Source organism: Dipodomys merriami, unplaced genomic scaffold (assembly GCF_024711535.1).
Source record: "Dipodomys merriami isolate MVZ:Mamm:240054 unplaced genomic scaffold, mDipMer1.0.p SCAF_89, whole genome shotgun sequence".
Taxonomy (NCBI): Eukaryota; Metazoa; Chordata; class Mammalia; order Rodentia; family Heteromyidae; genus Dipodomys; species Dipodomys merriami.
This window is the reverse complement of record NW_027206501.1, coordinates 1,616,336-1,629,987: the sequence shown is the minus strand read 5'-3', so window position 1 is coordinate 1,629,987 and position 13,652 is coordinate 1,616,336.

The following is a 13,652-nucleotide window of genomic DNA, read 5'->3' as shown; positions in this document are numbered from 1 at the left end:
TCCTGTTGACAAAAGGATATAGAGTCTCTCCTTCAAAGGCCCAGATAGCAAAGTCAGAGGTAACATACTTGGGTTTGTCCATAACTCCTACAGAGAGAAGAATTACCCTTGATAGAAAAGCCTACATTGAGTCTCTCTCTGTCCCACAGACCAAGGAGGACATTCTGTCTTTCCTGGGACTTGCAGGCTTCCTTCGTATTTGGATACCCGGTTTTGCTACATTGGCCAAACCTCTTTATGAGGCATCCAAAGGTTCCCTACTGGAGCCGCCAGACCCCACAAAGCCCATTGACACCCCATTTAAAGTTCTGAAGCAAGCGCTTCTTCGGGCTCCAGCACTGGCTCTACCTAACCTCAAGGAACCCTTTATACTCTATGTCACTGAGAAGTGGGGAATTGGCCTTGGGGTTCTTGGACAAATGTCAGGCCCCTCATTTAGACCTGTGGCCTACCTCTCAAAGCAGCTAGACCCAACGGTAAAAGGCTGGCCAGCATGTCTCCGAGCTTTGGCCGCAGCAGCCACCTTGGCACAGGAGAGCACAAAACTCACTTTTGGCCAACCCACTACCATTCGCTCTCCCCACAGACTAAAGGACCTTTTGTCTCATAAATCCCTGTCTTCCCTTTCCCCTTCCCGCCTACAGCTGTTTCATGTTACTTTTATTCAAAACCCTGACTTTTCACTGGAAAGCTGCTCCCCGCTCAATCCAGCCACCTTGCTTCCATCCAATTCTAACCCTCTTTCCCATTCCTGTACAGAGACCTTGGAGGAATTCACACCCCATTTTACAGGTATCTCGGAAACTCCTCTTCCTGACCCAGAAGACACCTGGTACATCGATGGCAGTTCCACATCTACCTCTTCAGGAAGCCGAGTTGCGGGCTATGCCATCGTTAATAACTCTACCATTCTTGAAAGCAGCCCTCTGCCCCCTAGCACTACCTCACAAAAGGCAGAACTTATAGCTTTAACTAGGGCCTTAATTCTAGCCAAGGGCCGGAAGATCAATATTTATACAGACTCAAAATATGCCTATCATATTCTCCATTCTCATGCAGCAATTTGGAAGGAACGTGGCTTCCTGACCACCAAAGGGACTCCCATAACTAATGCCTCACTTATTCTTAAACTATTAGAAGCTGCTTCCCTTCCCCAACAGGTTGCGGTCATCCACTGCAGAGGACACCAGACAGGATTGGATGCCATTACAGTCGGCAATTCAAAAGCAGACCGGGAGGCAAAGCTAGCAGCCCAGAGACAACTCCAGGGACAACTTCCAGCTCCCTTGCTTCTGGTATTGCCTTCAATTCAACCCTCTTATACCCCACAGGAGATCGAGGAACTTATGCACCAGGGAGCCTCCCAGGAAGCACAGGGATGGTGGTCTCTGGAAGGACGAGTTGTTCTTCCTGAGACACAAGCAGACAGCTTTCTTTCCCAGGTTCACCAGGCGCTGCATATTGGATACAAGCCTCTCTCCCACCTTCTTAAACCTTTAATCCATTGCCCTAGCCTAACTACTCGACTAAAGGCTATTACCCAAGCCTGCCCCACGTGTTCTCTTACTTCCTCACAGGGTGGTCTCCGACCAGCTGCATTCCCCACACACCAAGCACGGGGACACACCCCAGGGGAAGACTGGCAGATAGACTTCACTCACATGCCCAGATGTAAGCGGCTCAAATACCTTCTAACTATGGTTGATACCTTTTCAGGATGGATTGAAGCCTATCCCACAACGTCGGAGACAGCTGACACAGTTGCCTCTGTCCTTATTAAAGAAATTATTCCTAGGTTTGGCTTACCCAGGTCACTTCAATCTGACAATGGACCTGCTTTCATCTCCAAAGTGACCCAACAGGTGGCATCCTCTCTAAACATCCAGTGGAATCTTCACATTCCTTATAGGCCTCAGTCTTCTGGAAAGGTTGAAAGAGCTAATGCGCTCCTTAAGACACAACTTACTAAACTTTCTCTAGAGCTCCAACAATCCTGGCCAGAACTGTTACCCCTGGCGCTCACCCGCTTACGTGTTTCTCCCCGCAGCCCTACTTTCCTCAGCCCCTTTGAGTTAATGTATGGAAGACCTTTTCTCCTAGGTAATTTCCCTACTGACAATACCAAAACTCCACTAATAGACTACCTTCCCGTCCTAACCTTTCTTAGGCACATGCTGCGCCAACATGCTGACCAGTGTCTCCCTCAGCCTCATCAAGGCCCCTTTCCCACTCCCCCAATTTTGCCTGGTGATCAAGTGTTTCTCAAGACCCTTAATCCATCTGGTTTACACCCTAAGTGGACAGGCCCTCACCAGGTTCTGCTGACCACCCCCACAGCAGTCAAGCTCAAGGGACAGCCACAGTGGATTCACCTGTCAAGAATAAAAAGGTCTCCTGCTCCTGCCCCTTCTATGCCAACACTGACTTCGAGGTACACCTGTTCCCCCCTTGGGCCTACCAAGGTAAGGCTATCTCGCATCCCTGAAGATCCGGGTGAGTAACACTGAGCTAACTGCTCTCCTCCCCAAAGACCTCACTACCTCATCCCTTAGGTCACCTCCAAGCCATGGACATCCAATCTTTTCTTTCCAGTAATATATTTGCTTTTCATCTTTGTTCAGCCCCCTGCCTGAGAAGACTTCCTCCAGACTTCATCGAAGAGACTCACTTCTTGCAGACATCATGGAACTGGCAGACCAGGAAGCAGTCACCTCCTACTAGGTCACCTCTCTTCCCCCCCCTTTCCTTTTTCAGCCATGCTTCTCCACCATGCTGGGTGGGACTACAGTTCAGTAACTTCTTTTCCTGCCTGAATAGCGCATGGTGTTCTTTTCATCTACCCAATAACTACCCCTTTTGTGTGAACCAAAGTGCCTTGACACCATGCGAGATTTTTCACCAATACCATTTCTGGCCTTCACATCCACGTCCACACCACTTCTCTACTCTGGTGAGTGAAACTACTCTACGGCTCTCTGTCACTCAGTCTCTGTCCAGACGTGGCGCCACGCCAGAGAGCTCCTACGGCCTTTAGCTGAAAGGCCGGTCACCTCTGAAGCCGAGGACGCTTGGCTTTGGGGGCTTGGCCATTTCTCTCTAGAGGGCTCTGGGGGAAGTCGGGACGCCGCTTCTGCCTGGTCAGCTCTTATTCACTCACCAGACTGACTCTACTTTTTGGCTTGTGCCCTGAAGAGTGTGACGCAGGCTGGGTCCCGGGGACCCTCCCCTCTAGGTTCCCTCTCAAAGGCTAGCCATTCTAGGTTTAAAAATTGTCAGAGTTTCCATTTGTTCAGGTTTCCGTCAATGCCTCATGAAACTTCTCCAGACTCCGTCCAACAGACTCGCCTCCTCCAGACTTCATCGAGGAATCAACACCCAAGTGACAGCTGCAGCCTGCTGCCTTCTCCCAGCATGGACCACATCCCAGCCTTTTACCCCTACGACGCCCCTTGCCAGCAGGAAGTAGCCAGAGAGAGTCTTCGCCCTTTTTCATAATTATCAAAAGGCTGGAATGTAAGGTCCATTCCTGGACGACGAACAGACCTCGCCCAGTACCTGCGTTACCTAGGCAACTGGGATACCTGGAAGAGGTCACGTCCGCATCTGCTGAGCGTTACCTAGGCAACTGGGATACCTGGAAGAGGTCACGTCCGCATCTGCTGAGGTCACATCCTAACCTGATGTGGCCACACCTTTCTCCCACCTGATCCCACTTCCCTTTACCTGGACACACCCTTCCCCGCCCCCTACCCTATATAAGGCCTAAACCGCCGCCAGACCGCCCTCTTTTTTTTTCTTTTGCCAGCCGCGTGGAGTGCCAACCTTGCCTGGTCCCAGCAGGTCTACTGAATAAACCCCTTACCTGAATACCACGTGCGTGGTGCAGTTTCAGTTCTTACTCGGTCACCTCTTTTTAAAAACCTAACAGTTTGCAGCTTCAAACCAAAAGGAACAAGGTAATGCCTTGCCCAAAAGGAGAGTCCAGATTGCTCAAGCCTAAACCAATCCCAGACTCTAGCCTAGCCATCAGTCACTCTGTCTGGACAAGAAGTACAGGTCATCCATATGGTCACTGCTCCTAAGAAAGAGCTTCCTATCGTACTCACTGTTTCTTCCAGGCTTTTTTACAGTATGCATTTACCTTTAGGTGAGTGAACACATAGCTTCGTCTCCATTTGTAACTTTTTTTCTCACCTACCATTATACTCAGCTTCTAGGCTAGCCCAATGATCCTCCCTTCCTGACATGTGAGCCCTCCTACATTAACTGAAGCCATTAAAGAACTGGCTATAGGTGTGATGGCCAGTGATTTCTTGAAAAGAAAGTGTACTGTATTATTATTATTATTATTATTATTATAAATAGTTGTACAAAGGAGGTGCCATCCAACAAAGTGGTTTATGAATACAATGCATCCTGATTAGTGTCTCCCCCTTTGATCATTCTCCCACATTCCTCCCAACCTCACCTCTTCCTTCAATTTTCATAATTTTGTAGGAATTGCATTGAATTTTATGATGGTATTCTCCCCCCTTCCTCTCTCCATTTATTTACCCTTCTCTCTTTGGCCCTATCTCCTTCTGAGTACAAATTTTCTTGTGTCATTTAGGTGGACTATGAGTTAGCCTTTCTAATGAATTACACTGAGTTCTCCCCTGAATCTACCATATTTCAGCTAATATGCTTCTGTATACTTATATATCACCCAAAGTGTTTAATTATATATTTATAAATTAATTCTAGGTTCCACATATGAGAGAAAATATGCAAGTGATTTCTTAGGCATAGTAGCTTCCACCTTTGGTGTCTTTCCCTGAGGGCTGCCATTTGCCATGTTGTGAGGATGCTCAATCATTCTCATGGAGATGCCCATGAGAGAGGGCTCCCAACCAAAGCAGCACCAACTTGCCAGCCTAGACACAGGATTAAGCTCGTTTTTAAATGTACCATCCAGTCCCAAGGGCATGCTCTGTTGTGTGCATGGGAGGATGCTTGTACCCTCTACTCTAGAACATAGTCTGTTGGAGTCACTACACCTTAGACTCTACTTTTTCTGAGGATTTAAATGATTAAACTGCTTGAATGACTTATCCAGGCAAGAATACCCATTCTATGAGAACTTATACTTTGTTGGCTCCAGTAGAAAGGATGCCAGCAGGTAAGCAGTAGTTTTGTCTGTTCCCTTTGCTTGTGGATTGCAGGGAATTGCTATCTGACAAGGAGAAGGAGGGTTACAGGGGGAGGAGGGAGGAAGGATTGGTATTGTCTCTATATATCACTTGATCAAAGTATTTCAAATTTTAATGACTGGAAAGCTAACTATGAATCCTTCATGTATGAGTACAAGCTGCCTTGGAAGTCTTAGAGCCAGTCTTTCTCTTCATAGTAACTTTAATTTCTATATGAATCCACTTAACACTGAATCAAAACTTGGTTCTAGAGGAAAACTCTTTTACTTAGGTCTTACTACTACCTAATGATAGCTCAAGTATTACCACCACTAAAAATTAGCAAATTCCAATGGCACTGATAACTTTTTTCCTCAGAATCTTTTATAATAGGTGATGTAGGCATAGCTTAAATGCCTTCTAATGAATAATAAGATGAGTGAAAAAACAAACTAGCCTAGAGATGGTGTTCATAAAAACTGATGTCCTTTGCTTCCATCAAATGTTAGTACAAAAACAAACTCACCAATTTCTTATCATTGGTAGTCTTTAATGGTTATAAACTTCAACAACCTCATATTTACCCATTCACTTTTTATTTTTTTTATGGTAAGAAAACTTGACAGAGTAAACAAGCAAGGAAACAGACAGACAAAAAGCAGACAAACAGAAGGGCAGGGGCACACTCTAGCAGAGTGTGGGTGCTTTCTCATAGGACACAAAGACACATACACAGACACCCAGAGAGACACCCCATTCACTTTTTAATGGTATCTTCTCTCTCTTTTTTTTAGATGATAGAAAAGTTTATTTATTTATTTTATTGTGAAAATACTGTACAGAGGGGTTACAATTACAAGAGCAAGATAATGAGTACATTTCTTATCAAGCATTGTAGCCTCCTCCTTTGTTTCCCCTTCCCATCCTGGTATCTTATCTCTGTAGCCATGAAAACATAAAAAGGAAGTGATTTTCAGTTTCAAAAGTGCAACAGAATTTCCAAATCCTTAAGGGGTGTGAAATGGTGCCTGTGCTATAGTTATTGATCATTAAAGAATCCTTTGAGGTTACAGGCATAGCTGAGTCTGAGCCCAGATATAGAAACCACACCTGTCAAGTAAAAGAAGATAAATGTATTACATTTATTTAAAAATAAATATTAGGCTGTTCTTTCCATTTTTCAGAAGTAATTGCATCAATCATTAGTTAGGAGCTGCATATAGCAATCCATTTGAATGAAAGCTTTCTCTTTACTTTTTCTTTTATATTTTCTAAAATAGAAGAAAAAACTCTCAGAGTGTAATAGATTTTTGGATCTGTACTTGAGAACTGTGGAAATTTAAATAGCATCATTCCTAAGAAAAGTGCTACTCAAGCACTTTTTTCTTTCTTTCCAAGAAAGCCCTTTCCATGTTCTATTTAAATAAGTAAAGATGTCATTCCCAATCAATCTGCATAGACCAATCAATCTGCAATGTCTAAACACAAAAGAAGTTTACAATGAATGCTAATTGGTGGTGTTGGAGATTATTATAATAAATATTTTAAGGTAAGAAGCAAAATACTAATGCATGAATAACAAAGATAGAACTAAAAGCAAAATAGTGAGGGACAGAAGCGATTTTATAAGGCTGCACACTGTAGGACTCCACTGAATTCACACTCTGGAAAAAGGAAAATTTTAAGGAGGAAGAACAGATTTACAGATTCACAGTTACAGAGGTCAGAAGTTGGAAGGGATGGTAACTAAACAGAATACTAAGAATTTTTGTGGTGATGAAATAATTATATATTCTCTTATGTTGATAGTTACACTATAAGTGTAACTATAAGTGTGTTTAAGCACATAGAATTCTATATTTTAAAAGACATTTCTGTACCCTGATAAGTCTTTCTATGTTGTTCAGGCACTCTTCAAACTTTTATTCCCCTGCCTCAGCCTTCTGAGTGGGAGGCATGACCATCAAACATAGTTCAACAAATTTTAATAGAGATTAAAATAATAGAATCATTTCCTCTAAAGTGAAGAAAGTGATAGGAATGATAATTTTCCCCTTTCTTATTAAATATAGTAATGGAATTCTGAGCCAGACCAATTGGCAAGAGAAAGAAATATAAAGGATTGAAGTGTGGAAGAAGTCAAATGATCTGTTTGTAGATTATAAAATCACATACTTAAAAGACCTTGAAGACTTTAAGGCCCTCCCCACACCCAAAAACTTCAATGTGTCAGTATATCAAATTTGATCATACTTTTATATTAATTTTTAAAACAATAGTTTTCTTATATGCCAACATTGAACTGGCTGAAAAATAACAATTCCACTCACAATAGCATCAAAAATGTGAATACCCACAAGCAATCTTAACTAAAAACGTGAAAAAAACCTCTAAAATGAAAACTATAAATCTTTGAAAAAAGAAATTAAAGAAGACAACAGAAAATGGAAAGATGTCCCATGTCCATGGATTAATTAATGTCAGAATTAATATCAAGAAAATAGTATACTATCAAAAGCAATCTATAGATTCAACAAATTCCCATCAAAATCTCAATTTCATTTTCCATACAAAAGGAAAAATGTAGTTCTAAAAATTATTTGAAAACATTAAAGACCTTGAATAGCAAAAGAAATCCTAAGTAAGATGAGCAACATACTAAAAATCATAGTTATAACAATATCACAGTACTGCATAAAAACAGACATAAAGACAAATGGAACAAAATATATAACCAAGAAATAAGTCCCCTCCACTGTAGCTGTCTGACTTGTAACAAAGGGGTCAATACACATATAAGAGTAAATATAGCTTTTTCAGCATGTGGTGATAGCAAAACTGGCTCTCTACCTGCAGAAGATTAAAACTAAATACTTTATCTCTTATCCCATGCAAAAAACTTCATAATATATTAATTATCACAAGACTTGAAACTTTGACACAAGAAAACATAGGAAAACTACTTTAAAGATATAGACATAAGGCAATTATTTTCTAAACAGGACCCAAATTCCCCAGGAAATAAGAACAAAGGTTGAAAAATGGGATTACATAAAATTATAAAGTTTTAGCTTAATTGTTGTCTTATTTCAAAAGAAATAATTACCAGAACAAAGAGATAATCCACAGAATGGAAGAAAATTTTTACCAGGATAAAGGATTAGTATAAAAAAATTACATAAAAAGCTCAAAAAAGCTACACACCAAAAGAATAAATAGTCCAATTCATGCAAATGAGCAAGTGAACTGAACATTTAATTCTCAGAACAAGTAAGTAGATAAAAAATGTATGAAGGAATGTTCATCATCCTAAGCTATTAAGGAAGTATAAATAGAAACTGCATTGAGATTCCATTTCACCCAAGTCTGAATAGCATTTGTCAAGAAAACAAACAACAAATGTTGGTACAGATGTGAGGTAACATAAGGAACCATCACACACTCTTGGTTGGTATGTAAACTAGTAAAACTAGTATGGAAATCAGTATGGAGGTTCTGCAAAAAATTAGAATTACAACTACACTATGACTGTACTATACTATTTGGACATATATTAGGAGTATAAATCAACATACAAGAAAGCTATCTGCATACTCATGTTTATCACAATACTATTCACAATAATCAACTGTGGAATCAGCACAGGTGGTCAATGGGTAGATTTTAAAATGTGGCATATTTGGCCATAAAGTATAAGAAAAGTGTGTTATTTGCAGGAAAATGCGTGCAACTGAAGGCTTCATGTTGAGTGCAGTAATCCAAGCTCAAAAAGACAGTATCATGTTTTCACTCATATGTTGAATCTAGACTTGACAATGATGAAACATGAGTGTTTAGTGAAGGGGAGAATCAGAAGTAAGGGGAAGAGATAAAAGGTAACTAGAGTATACACTGTACCCTCTTTATTGTCTTCATATGCAACTTCCTCTGTATTCATCAGCAAAACAAAACAGAGGAAGACTAAGGTTATATAACAGAAAGGGTGATTTGCTCAAAGTACACTGTACCATCTCTAGAAATATTACGATAAACACTATAATAAATGTATGCTAATAAAAAATGAAAAAATATAAACAGAATTATAGAATCATACATATTGTTATCTAGATTGTTTGGAAAGTCTTACTATTAAAAGTAACTATGAGGGTAATGTATAATGTATTTAATAAAAATTATTGAGTGTGGTAGTATCCTTTTTTATTGTGAAAATACTGTACCACGAGGGGTTACAATTACATGGGCAAGATAATGAGTACATTTCTTATCAAGCATTGTAGCCTCCTCCTTTGCTTCCCCTTCCCATCCCATGCTCCTCCCACCCTACCAACCCTCCTCCCCGCTCTCCTACCAAAGTTGTAAAGTTCGTTTTCGACATGACGAATTGTACATCTCATTGTTGCAATGGGTCCACCTATATCCCTATTTAAACGATTTGTTTTTTCCCCTCCCTTCCACAAATTATACCAAAATCAAATACAGTGAAAGAAGGGGTTATACCGTGGGGGAGGGACATACAAACCAACAAAGAAATAATCTTATAAATGTGTTAGAAACAATCGCATGAAAGAAAAAAACATTTGAATACATATTTTAGGGTTTATTTCCCTAACATCAATTTATCTGAACTTTTCTGGTTGACTCACACATTTACTAGTTAGTGCAAATAAGGGAAACCATGGGACCTATGTTTCTTTGGGCCTGGATTACTTCACTTAATAAAATTTTTTCAAAGTCTTTCCATTTCCTAGCAAATGGAGCAATGTCATTCTTTCTGATGGAAACACAGAATTCCATTGTGTATATATACCACATTTCCTTGATCCATTCATCTACTGAGGGGCATTTGGCTTGGTTTCATATCTTAGCTATGGTAAATAAGGCTGCAATAAATCTAGTCATACTGGAGCTTTAGTGTGGTCTTGTTTGTAAACATTTGGGTAAAGGCCCAAAAGTGGGATTGCTGGGTCATAGGGGAGCTCTATGTGGAGTCTTTTAAGGAACCTCCATACTGCTTTCCAAAGTGGTTGAATAAGTTTACACTCTCACCAACAATGCAATAAGGTTCCCTTCTGTCCACATCCCCTCCAGCATCTGTTGTTATTAGAGTTCTTGATTATAGCCATTCTAACTGGGGTGAGGTGGTATCTCAATGTTGTTTGGATTTGCATTTCTTTTATGGCTAGAGAGGTTGAGCATTTCTTCATGTGTCTATTGGCCATCCTTCTTTCTTCTTCAGAGAAGTTTCTCTTTAAGTCTTTAGCCCACTTATTTATTGGGCAGTTGTTTCCTTGAAGATTTGTTGTTGGGGGATTTAATTTTTTGAGTTCCAGGTATATTTTAGATATAAGACCTTTCTCTGTTGTATGGCTAGTGAAGATCATCTCCCAATCCATGGGCTTTCTATTGATCTTGCTAGCTATGTCCTTTGCCATGCAGAAGCTCTGCAATTTCATGCAATCCCATTTGTCCAACCTTTCTTTGATTTGTTGTGTTTCTGCATCTCTATTAAGAAAATTTCAGCCTGTGCCAAGGAGACCTAAGGTTTCTCCTATTCCATCCTGTAATGTTTTCAGAGTGTCTGCTTTGACTCCGAGGTCTTTGATCCATTTGTAGTTGATTCTGGTGTAGGGTGATATATAAGGATCTAGCTTTAGTTTTCTACAAGTAGTTAATGAATTTGGCCAGCACCATTTACTGAAGAGACTGTCTTTCTTCCATTCTATTTTTTTAGCTCCCTTATGGAAGATTAGATGGCTATAGGTCTGTCGGTTCATTTCTGGGTTTTCAATTCTATTCTATTGGTCCTGAGGTCTGTTCTTGTGCCAGTACCAAGCTGTTTTGACTACTATGGCTTTGTAGTAGAGTTTGAAATTTGGTATTGATATTCCTCCAGCAGTGTTCTTTCTGTTGAAGAACATTTTTACTATTCAGGGTCTTTTATAGTTCCATATGAATTTTTGGATCGCCTCTTCTATTTCCTTTAAGAATGAGGTTGGAATATTGATAGGTATCTCATTGAATTTGTAGATAGCCTTGGGAAGTATTGCCATTTTCACCATGTTGATCTTTCCAATCCAGGAGCATGGGAGTTTTTGCCATTTTCTAAGTTCTGTTTTGATTTCCTTTTTCAAGTTTTTAAAGTTTCCATCATAGAGGTCCTTCACTTCTTTGGTTAAGTTAATTCCTGGGTATTTTATTTTTTGTGGGGCTATTACAAATGGAATTGTTTACCTAATTTCAGCCACACTTTTCTCATTGTTGGCATACAGAAACACCATTGATTTTTAAGGCTTAATTTTATATCCTGCTACTTTGCCAAAGTTTTGAATCAGCTTTGAGTAATTTGGGAGTGGAGTCTATGGGATTCTTTAAATACAAGATCATGTCATCTGCAAAGAGGGAGAGTTTTATTTCTTCTTTCCCTATTTGGATCCTCTTTATATTTGCATCTTGTCTTATTGCTGTAGCTAGGCATTCTAATACTAGATTGAAGAGAAGTGGAGAGAGTGGACATCCTTGTCTCATTCCTGAGTTAAGACGAAGAAGCTTTACTTTTTCACCAGTAAGTATAATGCTGGCTGTATGTTTGTTATATACAGCCTTTATTGTATCGAAGAATGTTCCATGGATTCCTAATTTTTCCAGAACCTTCATCATAAAGGGGTGTTGATTCTTGTCAAATGCTTTTTCTGCATCAATTGAGATAACCATGTGGTTCTTATCCTTGCTCATCTTGATGCGATGATTATATTAATTGATTTGTGTATATTGAACCAGCTTTGAATCCCTGAAATGATCCTCTTTGATAGTGGTGTATGATTTTTTGGATGAATTGTTGAAGTCGATTGGCCAATATTTTGTTGAGAAGTTTTACATCAATGTCCATCAAAGAAATGGGTCTATAGTTCTCTTTCTTTGATGAGTCCCTTCCTGGTTTTGGGATGAGGGTTATGATGGCTTCATAGAATGAGTTCGGTAGTGAACTTTCTCTTTCAATTTCATTGAAGAGTTGGAGGAGTATTGGTGTGAGCTATGCTTTGAATGCCTTGTAGAATTCCGCTGTCAAAACATCTGGTCCTGGGCTTTTCTTAGATGGGAGGTCTCTTATTGCTGTTTCCATTTACATGCTTGATATGGTCTTTTAAGATGGTTTAACTCATCTTGGTTTAGTTTTGGCATGTCAATATTTGCTAGGAAAAGGTCTATTTCTGCCAAGTTCTCAACTTCTTAGCATAAAGTTTTGAGAAGTATTCCCTTATAATGTTCTGAATCTTGGTTGTTTCTGTGGTGATGTTTCCATTCTCTTCTCTGAGTTTATTTATTTGGGTGTGTTCTCTTCTTTTTCTGATAGGATTTGCTAAGGGTCTGCCAATTGTGTTTATTTTTTCCAAGAACCAACTCTTTTGTTTTGTTTATTCTTTCTATGTTTTATTTGGATTCTAATTCATTTATTTTTGATTTAATTTTAATTATTTCTTTCCATCTACTGGACTGAGGTTTATCTTGCTGCTCTTTTTCAAGGAGGCTCAGATGTCTCATTAAATTGTTGGTTTCAGATCTCTCCAATTTGTTGATGTAGGAACTCAGAGCTATAAATTTTCCCCTGAGTACTGCCTTTGCTGTGTCCCAGAGGAGCTGGTAATGTGTGTGTTCATTTTTGTTGACTATCATGAACATTTGAATTTCATTTCTAATCTCTTCCATGACCCACTGGTGATTCAGCAGTATGTTGTTCACCCTCCATGTGTTACAGGATTTTCTTTGGGGTCTTTTAGTGTTGAGTTCTAAATTTATTCCCTTATGGTCTAAGAGAATGCAAGGTACAACTTCAATGTTTCTGAATTTGGATAAGTTTGCTTTGTGGCCTAAACTGTGGTCTATTTTGGAAAATGTTCCATGTGCTGCTGAGAAAAATGTGTATTTTGATGCTGCTGGGTGAAATATTCAGTAGATGTCTGTTAAATCTATTTGATCTATGCAGCTGGTTAGCTCTGCGGTTTCTCTGTTGAGTTTTTGCTGAGTTGATCTATCTAGTGGGGAAAGTGGGGAAAGTGGTGTGTTAAAGTCCCCAACAATTAATGTCTTTGGATCTATGTGGGATTTGAGGGAAAGTAGTGTTTCTTGGATGAATTTGAGTGCTCCGTTGTTTGGTGAATAGAACTTTAGAATTGTAATATCCTCCTGAAAGAGAGATCCCTTAATTAGTATGTAGCGATGTTCTTTATCTCTTCTCACTAATTTTAATTTGAAGTCTATTTTTATTTTATTTTATTTTATTTTATTTGAGAACATACTGTACAGAGGGGTTACAATTACATGGGCAGGATAATGCATACATTTCTTATCAAGCATTGCAGCCTCCTCCTTTGTTTACCCTTCATGTCCCTTCCCAGCCTCCCCCCTCCCCCACACCCAATCATACCCTCCTCCCCCCGACACACACCGACATTGTAAAGCTGGTTTTGACATGACATTTTGTACTTC